At 46.8% G+C, this 18,304-nt stretch overlaps 1 protein-coding gene and 1 long non-coding RNA gene across 4 annotated transcripts in view; one reads left to right on the top strand and one right to left on the bottom strand.

Moving 5' to 3' along the window:
- FAM78B (family with sequence similarity 78 member B) overlaps nt 1–18,304 on the bottom strand; it is a 310,016-nt gene that overhangs the window by 131,935 nt on the left and 159,777 nt on the right.
- Nucleotides 1–18,304, top strand: part of LOC108392596 (uncharacterized) — a 78,179-nt gene that overhangs the window by 55,463 nt on the left and 4,412 nt on the right. For 2 of the 4 annotated variants that reach the window (XR_012124914.1, XR_012124910.1), the window contains 2 exons: nt 2,244–2,428; nt 5,643–5,854. This is a non-coding gene — a long non-coding RNA (uncharacterized lncRNA). Of the gene's footprint in view, nt 1–2,243; nt 2,429–3,465; nt 3,583–5,642; nt 5,855–14,706; nt 18,294–18,304 lie in introns of those variants that run through there. The other 2 variants (XR_012124911.1, XR_012124913.1) reach the window with 2 other exon arrangements.

Below are 18,304 nucleotides of genomic sequence, written 5' to 3'. Positions count from 1 at the left end.
GTGGTCAAGATGTCAGAACAAAGAACCCTGGAGACGGGGGCGGTTCAGGAGAGACCCATGGAGGAGCAAGAGGCCCAGGCAGGACTCCTTCCAGAAGATGAGGCGAGGACTGCAGTATGGGAGATGGCCCAAAGGCATGGGTGTGGGCTGGGCTCGGTGGGTCTGGGTGACAGCAAGGGGGACAGTGTGACCAGGGTTAATCTCAGGGGGGACAATGGGGAAGAACTCTGGATCGAAAAATGCAAGGAACCAGAGGGAGAAGGCCTGGGAATTTGTTTTTCTTTCTGTAGGTAATAAGGGACTAGTGAAGTTTCTGTTAGAATCATATATTATATTGTTTTAGGAGTTACTTGCAGAAATGCTGATGGATTGTAGGGGGAGACCCCTAGAAGCCGGCCAGGAGGGTGCTGCAGCCTCCAGAGAGGACAGAACTCAGAACCCCAGGATCTAGGCTTTCAGGGTGATTGAATGGGGGATGCGACGGTGATTAAGTGTCAGAAGGGAGGGCGGTGTGATTGCACAGAGCTGCTGGAGCTAAATCATTCCCACTTAGAGTGTCTAGACTAGCCCCGGGCCTTGGGCTTTGTGCACAGGAAATTTACAACTAATTAATTTACTTACATTCCTCTTTGCAATTTGATTATTTCAAGGATGTTAAACAAGTATTGCCTCTTTTGACCTCACAGGCATCTAAGTCCATTTTTTTAGAGAACCTCTTCTAATTGGAATAGTTGCTTATGATCTCAGAAGGAAGGCTGTCAAGGTACCTGCCCTCTCAGCTACACCACTTAGCTCAACAAAACTGGGGCCAATGGCTGCCATCGCTCATAACTTTGCAGGACCATAATTCCCTTTGACAATCTGAAACAGTCTCAGGGGACTGGCCATTCCCTGAAATCCATCATGACTCCAGATTAGAAACCCGAAGGATTGAGGAATAGAGATGAATTGAGCAGAAAATATTTTTTTTAGAAAAAGTAAGATATAATCTTTAAAAAAAAGTCAAATAAAGACATGGAAACTCCCCAAAGAGAATGACTTATTTTAGGAATTCATTTCTTCTTTTCCTTAAACATGCAGCTCAGGAATCCTGGCTTTCTCTTGTGTTCAGGGTTTTCCTGGGCAGCCTGGCCCTTGCATGAAGGCTCATCCCCACCTGTGTCCCCAGTTCTTGAAAAGCAAAGCCTGGAATGAGGTCCTGCCCGGTGACTGATGGGCTCCAGTTGGTGCAGGCAAAAGTTTAGGGCTGTAGGGCTGTTTGGAAGGATGGGACAGAATGTCTTGTGAGATGTCATGTCCAGAACCTGGTTCTGGGAAGAAAACAAGCATTCCTGAGAAAATGCTCAAAGTGGTTTTTTGGAAACTATAATGGGAGTAAGACTTGTTCAGGGAAAATTAATTACCCACCCACCAGCTGGCTGGCTGTCAGTCAAGAGTCTAGTGACCTTCAAGAGAACATTCTTTTTGGAACGAGTCCAGCGATGATTATCTAACCATTCTCTTCTCCTGATGATTTTCCTACCAAGAAGGCATCTTTGGACTGGCCTGTTGGGGGTGTGTCTTTGTAGCAAGATTATAACAAATCTTTGATCTCATAACCAACTGTAGGACTGACACACTCCTCGCTGCCTGTCCGTCGCCCTTGGAATCACCTCGGCAGCCCCCTTTGGTCCCCCTCCCTCTGCAGTTCAGCATGTTAAATGTCCCTGCGCTACTGTCTTCTCTCTCCAACTCAATAGTGAGCATTTTTTTTAAACAAAGGTACTGTGTCCTAGTTGACTTCTTTCATCTTCCAATTTTTTTCCCCGTCTTCGTCTCTGACTGCTGACTCCTCCAGGGTCTGACACAGGCTGATGCTTACACGGGACTCAATATACGGCGGGCCACGGCCTGTTTATTCCCTTGGAGGTGCTGGAAAGTGAGCCAGGGTGTGTCCCGGGTCACTTGGGCCTGGCAAGGTGACACAACCTGCCAGGACCTGGGTTCCCTGGGCCATGGACCAGAGCCACAAGCCAGAGTCCCAGTCCCAGAGCTGTGAATCTAGAGCCGCAAAAGAAAGCCCCCAGCCCAGAGCCTGACACAAGGTCGGGATCTACAGCATCAGCTTTTACGGTTAGGGGCGCTGGATATGGTTTGCCCCCTTAACGGCAGGCAAGGCAGGCTTCTCTGTTCCTGTAGTTTGCTATCCCAAAACCTTCACTTTACAGGTATGTTAACTAACATTTGGAATTTCGCAATCATAGGCCTCGGTCAAGAAGAAATGGGTCCACCACGTGCCGACGGTCCTCAAGGCCAGCCTCTGGCCCACCACTGCTCTGGCTCTCAGGAGTTGCTCAGAGTTCCCACTGGGCTCAGATCTGGGCTCTACCCCCACTTCGTGGGGGACCTCAGTGAGTCATTGAATCTTTCTGAGTCTCATTTGTGAAAGGTAAGCTTGCCCATGTTTCATATTGATATGGGCACTTGTGAGTGTCAGTTTCTCAAATTGTAAAATGAAAATGATGATAAAATTAATGGATTATGTAACCGCCTTGTGCTTTATAATTTTTAAAGTTCTTGAGTGTGGGGCGAGGTGTTTTGAGACTGAATGCCAAAATTTCGGAACCATCTTGGCTTGAAACAGAGACAGAAGGGCTATTCTAAGTCCAGTGGTATTTTGCTCCCTTAAATTTACAGTGTGAAAGTGACATTTGCGACAGTCTTGCTTCTGGAAGAAACAGCTTTGATGGCTCTTCTTTTTGTTTAGATGAATATAAGCCTGGTAGTAGCTGTTATTTATTTTTTTTAAGACTTTCTCTGAAGGGTGTTGAAACACCAAGTGCAAAAATTTTAGCTGGCCATTTTAATATTTTTAAACATGGAAAATTATATATAGTAGGAATGGGTAGAGGGAAAGAATATAGCTTTATAAAAATAACTATTTGTTTTTCACTCTGTACTGTTTTACTGTTGGAGGTGTGTTAAATTTAAGGAACCAGTAAAATGAAACTAAGACTACCCATCTCACAGGATTACTATTCACCCAGTGTTTGTGCCTAGCAAGGTGCTGCATGAGTTGCTATACGGTTACTAGCATAGTGAGCTGGGCACCCATTCATCACCTGCCCAGGCTTGGGCGCTGCAGGACAGGGTGTCCAGGGCGCAGAGGGTTGTGGGTGCCGTGGCTGGTGTGAGGGGCTGGTGTGAGGCTGGGGAGCATGGCCTCAATGCCCAGGCAGGGCAAGGAGACTGCCTAGAAGCTGCCCGAGGCGCTGGGGGCCCACTCGGTGCCCCTCTGCTCACCGCCCCACCAGCCCTCCTGGGTCACAGGCCAACTGCCTTCAGTCCAGTGTCTGACCCTCAGAACCCGAGGCCCTGTCCTCTCTGCTTTCCATCGGGTCCCCGTCCCCATGTTTTGGGGCCTTTAGCACAAGAGTTGGTGAAGCCCTCTCTTCTCCTCTCAGCTCACATGCTGCCCTCCCCCAGACACAGGGCTCCCCCCACATGGAGTCTTTCTCCCCCTCATGGAACAAGCCTGCGAAGAATGTGGCAGACAGAGCAGCTGCGGAAGGGCCCCTCCCACTTCCAGCGCGGAAGTGCTTGGTAACACATTTTTAAAACTTTATTTAAATATATAGCTGAGCTGTATATTTAAAGAAACTATATGTTAAAGAAAGAGAAGAAAATGCTCAGGTGCCAGAAAAGAAGAGGACCGGAAAGCTTGAGTGGCAGATGGGAGCTGATGCTAGAATAGTGGGGGCGGGGGTGGGGGGAGAAGATCGGGAAGGGGGTAGGGGGAAAGAGCAAGGGGGATGGGAAAGGGGAGTTAGAGATTTAGAGAACATTAAATAATGTAGAAAAGACTATGAAGTAAACATCTTTAGAAGTATCACAAACCTGAGTGTTTACTGTGGGCCAAGCATTGCGATAAGCAAGCACTTTATGTGTCCTACCCTCCCCCGCAGTGTCCTACCCTCCCCACCAGTGTCCTACCCTCCCTTGCAGTGTCCTACCCTCCCCACCAGTCCAGAGAACCAGAGACTACTGCTGTCAATCCCGAGCTAGGTTGTGCAGATGAGAAAGCAAAGGCACGTCTTGCTGAACCGCGGCCACAGTGAAGAAATGGGGGGTGATGGGGGCACAGCCTCATCGCAACGCTCACCTCCTAACCATTAAGACCAAGACTGACGCTGTCCCCCTAAATCTGTTTCCCCATCCTCCCAGTGATGGGATTATGCTGCCCGGGGCTGCCTGGCTACCGTCCGTTTCCCAGCCCCGCTATAGTTAGGTGTGGCCACGTGGCTTGCTCAGAGGCCTCCCGTGGAACATGGGCAGACGTGGTGCGTCCCACTGCCCGGCTGGCACCTCACATCAGTGGGGGTTTCTCCCCCGGGCCTCTTTGCCTTTCACACGGCTGCGACTCACAAGTGGTGCCCCAGCTTCCACCACGCACATGCAGACAGTGCCCTGGGAATGACGCGCGGGAGGACAGGAGGAATCCTGGTTCTGTGGCTGCGTGGGCCAGACCCACCCACTAGCTTCCACTGCTACACGGAAGAGGAAAACCTTCTATTTCCTTTAAGCTTGAAGGTGCTTTGTCTGGTACTGCGTTAGTCCCTCTTGAAACCGAGCCGTGTTGGTCGGGAATCAGCCCCAGATCAGTGATCTGACAGGCGGCCACCCCCGCCCCATAAGACGGCTGTATTCCGTGTACCCTTCTGGTAGAAGGCACAGGGACCTTAGGACAGGAACTGGTCAGAATGGAAAAGAATAGGTGGGTTTAAAACGGGCTCAACAGGTTTTAGAGGGGCAGCCATGGCGACAAATCCTTGCACCAGCCACGTTTTGGGAGGCGTTTCCGAGGCGCCTGCTCTTCCTTGTTTATCCGTTTGGGGCCCGGATAGCGTGTGTGTTGCGAGCACCGAGTGGAGGGAGGGTGTGTGTGTACGGCGAGCTGTGCGCCTGGGTTAGCTTGTGCCAGCGCAGGAGAGACAACTGTTAAATTTTTCAGGAAGCCCGAGAGCCTGTTATTGGAAATTAAACAAACTCAGCAATTATTAAAATTATGTTCTACCAACTAACAATTAAATTGTATTAAAACAAAGGCAATACATACTTAAAACTCATCACCTCCTAATTATTCTACTACTGTCTCTGTTCTCAAGATTATACGTGTTTCTTCTATCTGGGTGGCAGAAATGCTCTCTGGCGGAATGCCACTGGGCATCTCCCCCCACCCCGTGCTCAGCGGCGTCAGGATGGCAGCCGAAATCAGCCACGTGAAGTGCTTGTAACACAGACCTCAGCAGACATCACACAGCAGCCTCCCACCTTCTGAGAACCAGTTGCTAAGCATATATCGATCAGCACATCACTGTATAAAGTTTTCACTTATTGCAGCCTCACTATGTGCAAGACATAGTTCCCACAGCTTTATAAACGTTTGTCATTCATTCAACCAGCGCCCACTCATTACCTACGCCATTCATTACCTATTCACACAATATGCCAGATTCATTATTACTATTACGACTATTATTACATAATATTTATTGAGCACTTACTGTGTGCCTGGCATTTGTCTAAGTACTTTATGCATATTAGCTGCTTAATCCTTGGAATAGCCCTTTGAGCGAGGTTTTATTATTACCCTCATTTCACAGATAAGAACGCTGGAGAACTGAGAAGCTGGATCATTTCTGCAGGCTCCCCCAGCGAGTCGTTTGCAGGTCCATATTGGAACCCCAGCACCGGGCTTGGGAGCCCCAGCTCTTAACCACTGAGCTCTCCTGCCTCCTGTTGCCTCTGAGCACCATGGCTACAGCTGTGAACAGGCGAAGCCCCCACCACCACCACGGGACTTACATCCTGGCAGGTGGGCAGATAGATATGGAATGATAAACACGTATTATGTTGATGTCAGATGGCGATATGTGCTGTGGATAAAAATAAAGCAGGGTAAAGTAAGAGAACTCTGAGGCAGAGAGGGAACAATACCTCATGTATCTGATTTTTAATCTAACACTATCCCCATTTTACAGGTGAGGTAATTGGGGCTCGGCGGGGTTAAAACAGAATCTAAGGCTGCACAGCTAACGAGATAGATCCGGAGTCACATCTACAAAGCCTGGTTCCCCAGCTGTGCATCTTCCCCTTCTTTGCTGCCTCCCTCCGCTTCCTCAAGCTCCCAGCCTTTGAGCCCCTTCCGAGGTCCTTAGTTCAAGTCTAAGTCTCCGGGACAAACTCAGCTCAGCTGGGATCTGCCCTGTGCCCATCCTCCTTTATGTCTCTGTCACCCGAAGCTGTGTGAGAGGACAAACAAGTGTCCAGCTCACAATGATGCTGAAAGCTGGCACGCTGGAGCCCCTGAGAAGCGTGCAGGCGTGAATGCAGCATCTGCCACGTGGAACTCACCACACGGCCCTTCTCCACGTTGGTCACCAAGGGGGTTTTGTCTGTGAAAACAGACTTATTGTGGCTAATATAGGTCACAGGTGGAAAGGCTGGAGACTGACAAAGAGTTTAAGTGGATTCCAGTAGCACTCAAAACAAGCTCAGAGAATAAGCATTGTGGGGACTTATGGGAACTGCTCTTTGAAGCACCCCACATTGCCCACTGGAAATACTGTATTTAATGTCAACTCAGTTTGACCTTTAGTTTTGGTGGCATTTTCTAATTCTATGAAAGCAGCTATTTCTCACTTCCCCTGAAGTTTAATAGAAAATCAGACAATTAGTTAAACCCAGCCCAGCCCTTGCAGAAGGGAGAGACTCCCCACAACCCGAAAATAAATATAGGACAACTGCCGTTATTTTTGTTCATTTAAATTTCTGACACCAGGGGAATCAAAAGAAAGTGAAGTTTTAATAATAGTTCAGAACATTAGTTTGACATCTTTGGGAAGCCAAGAGAAGCCAGATCTCTCAAAGCGGGCCTGAATCTCGGGCGGAAGAAAGCTCTATTGTTACAAATATTTCAGGGTCTGCAATCACTAGGTGACAGCTACTATGTATTAGTTTTTCATTGCTGTTGTAATCATCACAAACTTAGCAGTTTAAAACAACACCCATCTATTATCTCACAGTTTAGGCAAAAGCCCAAGTAGGCTCAGATGGATTCTCTGCTCATGAGCTCACAATGCCAAAACCAACGTGTTGACCAGATTGGGCTCTTGTCCAAGGCTCTGGGGGAGAATCTGCTTCCAGCCAGGCTCATTCAGGTCAGGGGCAGAATACAAGAAATACTTATCGTAGCAGGACTGAGGTCCCAGCATCCTTGCTGACTCTCGGAGGTTGTTTTCCCTTGTAGAGGCCCCCTGTATTCCCTGGCTCATAGGTACCTGGACCCCCATGGCCACTGCAGCATTATTCAAATAGCCAAGATGTGGAAGCAACATAAGTGCCCAGCGATGGACAAATGGATAAAAAAAGAGGTGGTATACAGACACAATGGAATATTACTCTGCCATGAAAAAGAATGAAGTCTCCCCATTTGCAATGACACGGATGGACCTAGAGGGTATTATGTTGAGTGAAATAAGTCAGACACAGAAAGGCAAATACTGTATGATTCCACTTAGATGTGGAATCTAAAAACAAAAACAAAAAAAGAACACACAGTTTTAAGTAAAGGTGGTTAGGTAAGGCCTCACCAGGAAGGTGACATTGGAGCAGAGACCTGAAGGGGAGGCAGGAATGTCAATTAAATGCAGGAGGTAGTTAGAAATGTGGGCTCTGTCTGTGTGAACACAGTTTTTTTCAAAAATTTTTTAAGCCATGAAACTAGATAAGTTCTCCAACTGTAAATGTAGACACAGAATAGAGGAGAGCTGAGGTTTGAATTCCAAGACTCTGCACAGTTAGAGGTCAAGATGACCAAGAGGACCAGCAGCCAGTGGGACAGGGTGACACTGAGAGTGGAATGGTCTAAGGAAGTGTTTTGAGCTGAAGGGCTTGTTCCTGTCTGTCAGAGCTGCTGCTGATGGGTGAAGTAAGGTGAGAATGAACAGTTGACCATTGGGTTGAACAGTTTGGAGGCCCCTGTTTTCTGAGTCATGGGAGCAATATTCTGATTGGAGTCTCTCAACAGAAAATGGGAGGGGAGGATTTGGCGACAGCAATAAGAAGAAACTACTCTAGAGTTCTGAAGAGGTTCAGACAAGTGTGGAAGTACCTGGAGGGGCATGAGTGGTTAAGAGATTGTTTTTTAAAGATCAGACAGCATGTTTGCATGCTGTGGAAATGAGAAAGTAGGCAGGAAAAATTGATGATGCAGGAGAGAGAATGGTGAAAAGACATGGGATCTGGAGGAGGAGCTGACCTGGGATCATAGGACAGATACGTATCCATGGCAGCAGGAAACAAGGCAGGACATGCTGGCACAGACGCTGGCAGGTGCATAGCTGGAAGTGTGTGGTTGTGCCCTTCTGGTGGCTTCTGTTTTCTCAGGGAAATAGGAAGGAAGGTCATCAGGGAAAGGTGAAGGAAGAAAGAGATGAAAGGAATAATCCTCTCTCACTGCAGCCATTGGTGAACAGGATCTGAGACCCAAAAGATGCCAGGAAGGAATCTAGAATCCAGCTGCCATCCCACCCCATGCGGTGATTGTCCCCTCATTGCTGAACACTGGGGAGATCCAAGATTGATCTGCAGGAAGGCAGCTGGTGATAATCCTTACAGCTATCCCTTCTTCAGCATCCAGCTTGTGCCTGGTGGTGTGCCAGATGGTCTTGAATCAGTCACCTACAGCAGCACACATAACGACCCACAGCCTTAGGGACTACTGTCCTCACTACTTTGCTCATTTTACAGAAAAGAAAACTGTAATTCAGAGTGTTTCAATAATTCATTCAACTTCTTTCAATTAGTGTATCAGTTATGATCAGATGTGGCTGCATGTAACAGGGGGCCAAATTAACAGTCAATTCAGTAAGACAGAATTTTTTCCTCTCGTGAAAATCCAGAAATAGGCCAATCAGGGGTGGCTTGGTGGCTCTGCTTCCTAAGGTCCTTGGGACCCAGGCTCTTTGATTCTTTCTGGCTTCGAATGGGTTTCATTTCCTGCATCACCTCGTGGTCCAAGATGGCTGCTGCGGCTCCAGTCAGTATGTGCTGCAAGAAGAAGGGGTAGATGAAGGTAGGGAAAAGGGCACATGCTAGTTGCCATTGAGGATAGTTTCTAGAAACTTCCATTTGATATTCTGTTTACATTCTATTGTCCTGAAATATGGCCATGAATGATGCAGAGAAATTTAAATTTTATTTTGGGTGGCACAGTCCCAGCTAAATTCCATTAAAATAGCCTAAAAGGAGATTTGATATTGGGAGGCAGCTTGTGTTCTCTGTCGCTGATGTTGCATTGAACAGCCTAAATTCCTAATTCCTCCCTCCAGTCACTTGTGTCATTGTTGCTATTCATTTCACTTAAATATAGGTTATAATCATCAAATACATTGTTTCTATTATATTTTGATCTGTTGGGTCATTTATTAAATATTTTTATTTTACCTTTACCTGTTCCTTCTCTAATGTTCTTGCTTTCTTATGTAGATGTGAATTTCTGACCTATGTAACTTTCCTTGTTTTTGAAGAACTTTTTCTCTAGCTTTATTGAGGCATAATTGACAAATAAAACTGTAATATATTTATAGCGTACAACACGATGATTTGATACATATATACATTTTGAAAGGACTCCCACAATCAAGTTGATTAAAATATCCATCAGCTCACATAGTTATCTCTTTTTGAGAATCTGGGAGAGCTCATAGAGGTAAAATTCACAGAAGTGTGGGGCTCCCATATGAATGGACCCCCCCTGGAAATTTAGCTCTCAGCCTTGACCACACTGAGCATCTAGTAATTTGTCACTTGTAGTTTAGGTTTTCCCCTCCTTTTGCTAGTTTCCACAGAGATTTCTGCTTCTGCCTGTGGGTTTCTGCCCTGTTAAGTTGTGATGTTCCCTATCCACCTGTCTGTCTCTCCGACATTGAGGGCACCTGTTTGCCCTCTGACCTCCTTTCCCTGATGAATCTGAGAATTGTTGCCCTTTTTTAGTTTGTTCAGCTTTTTATTTGTTAAGACAGAGTGACAACTTCCAAGCTCCTTACATGCCAGAAACCAGAAGTCCCATTATTTTCCCATGTAATCCTCAGCATAGCTCTGGAAAGTGAATATTGTTTGCTCAGTTTCAAAGATTAAAAAACAAAACAAAACGGGCTGAGAAAGGTTCAGGGACTTGTCTAAGGGCATGTTGCTTGGAAGTGTCAGAACTGGGATCAAACTCCTGTCTCACTCCTCCGGGGTGGCCACGGTCCTTCCCCGGCGCTGGCCGCCTCTGCTCATGCAGAGCTCTGCAGACTCGTGCTGCATTTAACTGATTTGTGCTGGCGCTCATCTTGAAGCTCCTTGAATGAGAATTTGGGTGTTTTAACCTGGTTTTGTAAATTGGTAGGACTTCTGGGGAAATTTAGCTTTTGATCATTCAGTGGTCTATTACCTAATTCCTTTTTAACCTATGACTTTTGCTTCTCCTTAGGGAAAGAAAAGGAATGGAAAGTGCAATATGCTCACTCTATTACTTGCTGTTAGCTCCAGTAAAATGATCTAGGGTGGCATAATTTGAAAGGGAGAAAATGTAGCTGTAGGAATACCTGTGATTCCCATTAATTTGTGCAGAAAGGAAAGATGGATTGAGCTGCAAGGCCAGAGTTTGAGTTGAGTCTTGCCTGGGTTTGCCCCTTGGTCCGTGAGCAAGATGGAGCCTCAGGGTCCTCATCTGCTAGAGATAACTGCCCTCATGTTTGCATCATGGTCCAATGAAAAAGCATCCGTCAGCAGTCACGGAACAGTTCTGCGCCCAGCACTATGGTAGCTAAACAAATATAATGATGCCTGTCTGCTGGGCTTTTGTGGAGAATGGAGAACTGAGTGCTTCTGGGACAGGCTCCGGACCATCAGACCTTGCTCAGAGCCTCTCCTGTCCTGCAGAATCCGCTCAGACATCTCACACCCACTGCTTTGGCTTCTCATTTTGAGGCTTTTGCTTAAGTTCCTAATGTTTCTGGCTACTCCTTAGCTGACTGCATTCTTTCTGTTGGCCTAGGATTCTATCTATTCCATTTGGTTGCAAAATTCTGGTTTCCTTTAGCACAGCATCTTTCTGCAGAGGATGCCGTGGCCCATAGGACTGAGTGTTCAGGGATCCCTTCATCCATTAATTCTGTAACTCATCCTATTTGGACCTGCCTCCCCATTAAAGAGAGGCAATGCCAAAAGAAAGCCTCCCCAATACTACCCTGTACAAAATAAATAGTGCTAATAATTGAGCACACTGAACGATACGAGACCTCCCGCCCTAACCCACGAGCGCACAGCAGAGCCTGCCTAAGTCTTGCCCGGCAGCCTCGTCTGCATCTGCAGCTCTGAATCCTGCTCTGGTCAGGTCCGGCTCAGGTGCGGTGCCTCGCAGTCTGCAGGGAGTGGCCTCAGCACTGTGGCAGCTGAGGTCAGCGTCCCGAGACCAACCAGAAGACTCAGCAAACACTGGGCACACTTGGCCCACTGAGAGGTTCTCTGTCAGTGCGCTGCTGAGGGAGACAGGAAATGTTGAGGTGCACGGATGGTGTGTCTCTAGGCTCTGACTTCACTGCAGGGAAGATTTGTATAGTAATTCTTTGGGAGGAGCAGTTGGCAGGATAACCAGGCTGCCCTGGACCCGGGAAGAAGGAACGGGGCTGTCAGATCTCACCAGAACTGACCTGCGGGGCACCACATCCAATAGCCGGGAGGCTGTGGGTCCTCAGAGGGGTTCTAATTCGGTGCAGATTTCGAACAGCCTGGAGGGAGCATGCCTCAAGATCAGCGCTTCTCAGCTGGCGGCGATTTTGTACCACAGGGGACATTTGGCAATTACCTCTATTATCCAGTTTCTTTAAAGAGTGAGTTTTGGCCAGGAGAGAATAGAGCATCTTCTTGGCCGGGTTTCCCTCCATCTCCTCAGTTTCTGATGCCCCGGTGGGTGGTTGAAGTGTCGTGGGTCAGGCGGAAGCTACAAAACCTTGTAGAAAGGGATGCCCCGGGGCTGATGGGGTACCAGCATGGCGGAGAGGTGGCCAACGGCACGTTTTTCTTACTTTGACTCCTTCCTCGCCTCCCTTTTGCTCCTCAGTTATGGAGGACCTGGTATTTCCGAGCGCCGTGTGGACCCTGCGAATACAAAGGGGACAGCACAACCCCTGCCCTTGGGACAGACACAATCTAGTGGCGGAAGCTAGTTTGAATGTGTGGTTTAGTCTCCAACAGAAACATAAGGACAGGCCTTTGAGTGACGAACTGCAGAGAGTTTGTATTAGTTTTCCATTGTTGCTGTAACAATTAAGTGGCTTAAAACAACACAGATTTATTCTCTTACAGTCCTGGAGCCAGAAGTCTCTCTAGGTTAAAGTCGAGGTGCCCGCAGGGCTGGAGGCTCCAGGGAAACTGACCTCCTTGCCTTCTCCAGCCTCTGGGGGCCGCGTGCAATCTTGGTGCGCGACCCCATCCGTGCATTGGTCCAACTTCTCGCTTCTGTCATCGCATCTCTGCTTCCTCTTAGGTCTTTGATTACATTTAGGACCCACCTAATCTAAAATAATCCCCCTTATCTCAAGATCTTTAACTCAATCACATCTACAAAGACCCTTTTTGCCAGATAAGGAAACATGGTAACAGGTTTTAACATGCTAAATTTGGGGTAATTTGTTATGCAGCAATAGAAAACTACTACGGGGAGCGCTGCAGTCCTTTCCCGTTGGACTGACCCCCTGGGCTCCTTATGCCGATCAGTCTGTTCCCTTCCCGGGGCTCTGAGCGCCGAGAGGGCCGGGGAGGCATCACGGGCTCCTCTCTCATAGCTTTCTTCGGGATGCCTTCTGGTTGTGGAGTTACTCAACCAGGAGGGGCATTCTGAGATGCTTCTCTAAGGAAGTTCTCTGCCCCGAGGACTGGCTGCCTCCACCTACACAGAGAAACAATGCTAAGTTGCTGGCTTGGGAAAATGTTAAGTTCCGCGTTACCAACACTGTACATGCACAACTACAGGTGAGGAACCAGGTGGAAGGAGGGCCTCTGGGGAGACGGCTGTCAGTGGTCTGCATGGTGTGGTCCCCAGAGGTCAGCGTCAGCGGCACCCGGGAACTCATTAGAAATGTGAATTCTTGGGCCCCACCCCAGACCTCCTGGGTCAGAGACTAAGTTTTAACCAGCCCTCCGGGTGATTCTGACGCACAGTAAACTTTGAAACCACTGACTCAGACGAGTCACGGTGGATTCTGGGAGTGAGGTACAGCGGTGTTTTCTAGGCCAAGCCCCCTAAAGAATAACACGGCCCCAAAGAGGCAGAGCATGGGTGGCACTCAACCCTCTGCTCTCACTATCCACAAAGGTACCAGCCACCCAGTCACCCTCAAGCTTTCACGGCCTCTGGGGACGGGGAGGTGAGAGAGTTGGTGATGTCAGGGGTGAGGGTTACCCTGGGATTTACCCCGTCTAGCCCGTCCCATGAGGCCTATCATGTAGTTGACGCCCGGTAAATCCTCGTGGGTGCGTGAATAAATGTTCCGTAAGGTGGGACCTGAGCGGTGGCCTCCCTCGTTTGGGCCCCGGGGTTGGAGCCTCTTCCCAGGTGCACTCATGGATAAATGCACTTTCATTAAGAGAGAGGACTGCCCTCTAATCTGGCTCCCCTTGAGGAACCTGTCTGGACCTCAGAGGTACGGAGCACCAGGGGTGCCTCAGAGTCGGGAAGAAGCCACGGAGCAGAAGATAGCACTCTAGAGCCTGCGGAGCCCGTCTCTGCCCCTGGGCCCTCCGGTTAGGCTCCCTGCATGAGTCTAGCACCCGTGTTCATCTCAGGCAATGCCCTCAACTATCATCCCCCTGCAGGGAGCCTTGCACAGAGATTCCTGACCCCCTTTATGCCCCACTGGAATTCAGAGGAAAATACTCCACGTCAGCGGATGGGCAGCTGAATGGCCCGTTCTGGGCAGCAAAGGGGGCCCCAGGGCTAACTCTTACGAATCCACATTCCAGGCCACAAGACATCTTTTCAGTCTGGCCATCCAGACTTTAATTCCCACCTTTCCATGCATTGTTATCCGAATCGTGTTTCCTCAGAAAGCTCAGATGATTAAAAGAGTTTGTTTGCCACTTGCAAGAATCCCTCTGGCAATTTAAATGATTCATGCACCCAAATTTTACAAAGAGGAAAACAACCTCATTGTTATTTGCTCCGTTAAAGCCCTCAAGTGTTCAGCTTATTATTTTGTTATCTGGCAAAAAGGGGGAGTTAATCTCTAATTCTCTAATCATTTCACGGGGAATTCTTATGGGATAATAAAAATTCCTTATTTAACTGGTGAAGACACAGCTGCTACTCACATCTCTTCTCCTTTTTGGGGACTGTGGGAGAGACACTGTCACATGCTGGTGTTCTCAGGCCTTGTAGCAAATTTCAGAAGAAATGGGCAGAAGGGGGGTCAGAGTGGTAAGAAAATACCTCCATCTCTAACCCTTACACAGAACAGTACCGTACTTCAGGGGAGACCGCCAGCTGTCCCCCAGCATTCGCCTCCTCCCTCTTGCTTTTGTTTCATAAAATTTTTTCACGTTTTCCTTGTATTCCTTCGTGTGCCTGCATTTTGTTCTGTGCGGTTGTGTGGTTTGTGGAGGTCTGTGCTGCACCCGCAGGTCGTCGTGCAGAATGGTGTGGAGGTTTGTGGAGACACGACCCGGTGGACAGGCGGAAGGGTCTGGTCATCGCCGGCGTCACCGTCGCTGATACGGAGAAGGTTACAGTGGTCTGGACAGAAGGTCAAATCAGAGGCATTTCCTTAAGCCAAAGCCTCATCTAGATCACGGCCCTAACCCTCTTCAAGTCTGAAGGCAGAGAGAGGGGAGGAAACTGCAGGGGGAAAGTTTGAAGATAGGAGAGGACGGCTCAAGCGGTTTACGGAAAGAAGCCATCTCTGCAACGTACAATTGCAAGGTGAAGCAGTAGGTGCTGAAGGGGAAGCTGCAGCAACTTACCCAGAAGATCGGCTCTGACCGTTAATGAAGGCGGCTACACTACACAACAGACTTTCATTGCAGACAAAACAGCCTTATATTGGAGGGAGATGCCATCCAGGACTTTCATAGCCAGAGAGAAAGTCAGTGCCTGGCTTCAAAGCCTCAAAGGACAGGCCGATTCTCTTGCTAGGGGCCAATGCGTCTGGTGACTGTAAGTCGAAGCCAGCGCTCATCTACCATCCCGAAAATCCCAGGGCCTCAGTGATCATGCTACGTCTACTGTGCCTGTGCTCTGGAAATGGACTATCAGAGCCTAGATGACAGCACATCTGTTTACAACATGGTTTACTGAATATTTTAAACCCACCTTTGAGAACTACTGCTCAGAAAGCAATATTCCATCCAAAATGTGAGTGCTATTGACAAGGTCACCAAGAGGTCTGACAGATGTACCACAGGATTCATGTTGTTTTCATGCCTGCGAACACAACATCCATTGTGCAGCCCATGGATGAAGGAGGAATTTTGACTTTTAAGATGTATTATTTCAAGAAATATATTTTGCAAGGCTGTAGCTGCCAAAGATCATGATTCTCCTGGGTCTGGGCAAAGTAAATGGAAAACCTTCTGGAAAAGATTTACTCTTCCAGATACCATTAAGAATATTTGTGATTCCTAGGAAGAGCTCAAAACATCCACATTAACAGGAGTTTGGAAGAAGAGTCCAGCCCTCACAGATGACCCTGAGGTTCAGGTCTTCAGAGGAGGAAGCCACCGATGATGGGGCGGGAACAGCAAGAGAGGCGGGGCCTGAAGATGGGGCTCAGTGGCTGCTTCTCATGACAGGACCGTAATGGGTGGGGAGTTGCTTTTATGGATGAGAAAGAAAGTGAATCTACTCCCGGGGACGATGCTGTGAAGACTGCTGACATGACAGAGAAGGTAGAACGCCACACAAACTTAGTCAACAAAGCAGAGCAGCCTTTGAGAGGATGGACTCCGATTTTGGAAGAAGCTCTACTGTGAGTAAAATGCTATCAAACAGCATGGCAGGCTGCAGGGAAATTGGTGGTGAAAGGAAGAGCCATTTGAAACAGCAAACTTCCTGCTGTCTTATTTTAAGAAATAGCCACCCCAAATGTCAGCAGCCACCACCCCGATCAGTCAGCAGCCGTCAGCATGGAGGCTGGACCCTCCACCAGCAAAAAGATTAGGACTCACTGAAAGTCCAGGTGATGGTGAGCATTTTTTAGCAATAAAGTACTTTAATTAGGGTAGCTATATTGCTTTTTTTTAGTCAAAATGCTATCGCACCCTAAATAGACTATAACATGGTGTGTAAACATCACTTCTATGTACACTGTGAAATGGAAAAATTCATTTGGCTCACTTTATTGCAATATTCATTGTATTGTGGTGGTCTAGACCCAAACCTACAACCTCTCTGAGGTATGCCTGTACTCGGAAGCTTTATGTCAATAATGACTATGTTTTATAGTTTGTGAGGTTGAAGGTAATTTCCAAGGTCTTTAGTAACATAAAACCTTGGACTTCTACTAAACTGACTGAATTAGTGGATACTCATTGGATGCATACATCATCTCTAAGAAATAGAGTATTGAAACATTAATTACTAATCATCATTTTAGGTTTATGTATGTTTGTCTCCTATTTTTATATGCTGCAGGAGGCTATGTATTCTGAGTCTGTTAATGAGCACGTTGATTTTTGCCGCTTTGGGACACTGTCCTCCGAGGGATGCATGCGGCTGTTGGAAGTCATGGGCTCTGCTATCTGCTGCAAAATGCTGTGTGTGACACGGGTCACCGTCACAAGACTCCACATTTTCTCTGTGGAATGGAAGTGACTGTGGTTAAAAGTCATCATCAACATATGTGAATGAGATGGCAGAGAGCAACACCCTTGTATGCAGAGTAGACAGGATGTCTTAGTAAAGGCGGAAAGGAGCTTCCCTTAGTAGAGGCGGAAAGGAGCTCCTTCTTAAACTAAAACGACTGGTTATTGCCGAATGAGAAGGAGACGAGAGGGAGACCAAACCTGAATGGATATAAAAGCTTATGGAAAACTTGTGGAGAGGAAATTTTATTTGTTGCTGTCAAAGCCAGCTAAGGTTTGATGGGTTTATTTACAAGATTTCAAAAAGGACTTTAATATGAAGTACGTGGATGCAAAACAAGAGGTTTTGTGAAAATGACAAAATTTTCTTGGATGATTGGTCTGCTTTTAATATGAACTGTTATTCTTTACCTTCTGTTTAACTGCTGGGATAGTAAAGATTCTGTGGCTTAACAGAATAACCTTTGTGGTTTGTGCTCATTTTATTACATCCTTGATGATTTAAGAAAACAAAACTTCCCACTTAGGCGAGAGTTAGGGTTTCTTAGCTCATACTACTTTTGTGTGTATTTTAAATGTTTTATTGTCACTTTGAAATGAGAAGAAATATGTTGTCTCAGGCACCCATGATCCAATCTCTATCTTAGGTATTCAGATCCCCTAGTATCTTTCAATTTTTGCCTTTCCAAAATCCAATTCTAAGTATCTTTTGCACCTAAAACTGTCTTTGAGATTTCCCAAAGGGCCCCTGGAAAATAAGAGAGGATTAGTTCTTTCTCTCTGTAAAAAGAAAGATGATAGAAATGATAAGGTTCATGTGATATGTTTCTGTTGATGAATTGAAAGCAAAGAGGTATCAAATCTTTCCTTAGGTACTGTGGGTAATGTTATTAACATAAATATTTCAGAGTTGTATGTACTATGGGAAATCCCTAGAGACCTGTCAGTGCCCTCACTGTCTATGATATGTGTTGATTTACCAGAGTTCTGATAATGCTTTGCTTTATATTAGGCAACAACCGTGTGGTGTCAGTCATATTTTCATTATTAAAAAAAAGTTGCTTTTATTACAATTTTATTTCTTTAATTTGAATCTAGCATCTTCTAGGACAGTAACTTTCAAGAGTTTTCTTATCTATGGCATTTTATTAACATACAGAAACTTAGAACCTACTACAGGCTTACAGAACCTCTTCACTTAGTATTCATGATATACTGGTGTTTGCTGACTGTATGCTTGAGATCTCCATGGTATACTGTGTCTTAGGATTACAATATGTTAAATATTAAGGTTCTGTAAAGATTGTGTTCATCCGATCCTATAAATTACACATAATAAACTCTTAAAAATAGAGTTAATCAATATATTCATGGATATTTTGTCTAAACCTTTTTTGGATTGAAATTCATCTTTTTTTGC

This window comes from Manis javanica, chromosome 14, assembly GCF_040802235.1.
Source record: "Manis javanica isolate MJ-LG chromosome 14, MJ_LKY, whole genome shotgun sequence".
Taxonomy (NCBI): Eukaryota; Metazoa; Chordata; class Mammalia; order Pholidota; family Manidae; genus Manis; species Manis javanica.
Note: the sequence above shows the minus strand (reverse complement) of the source record. Positions and strands in the feature narration are given on the sequence as shown.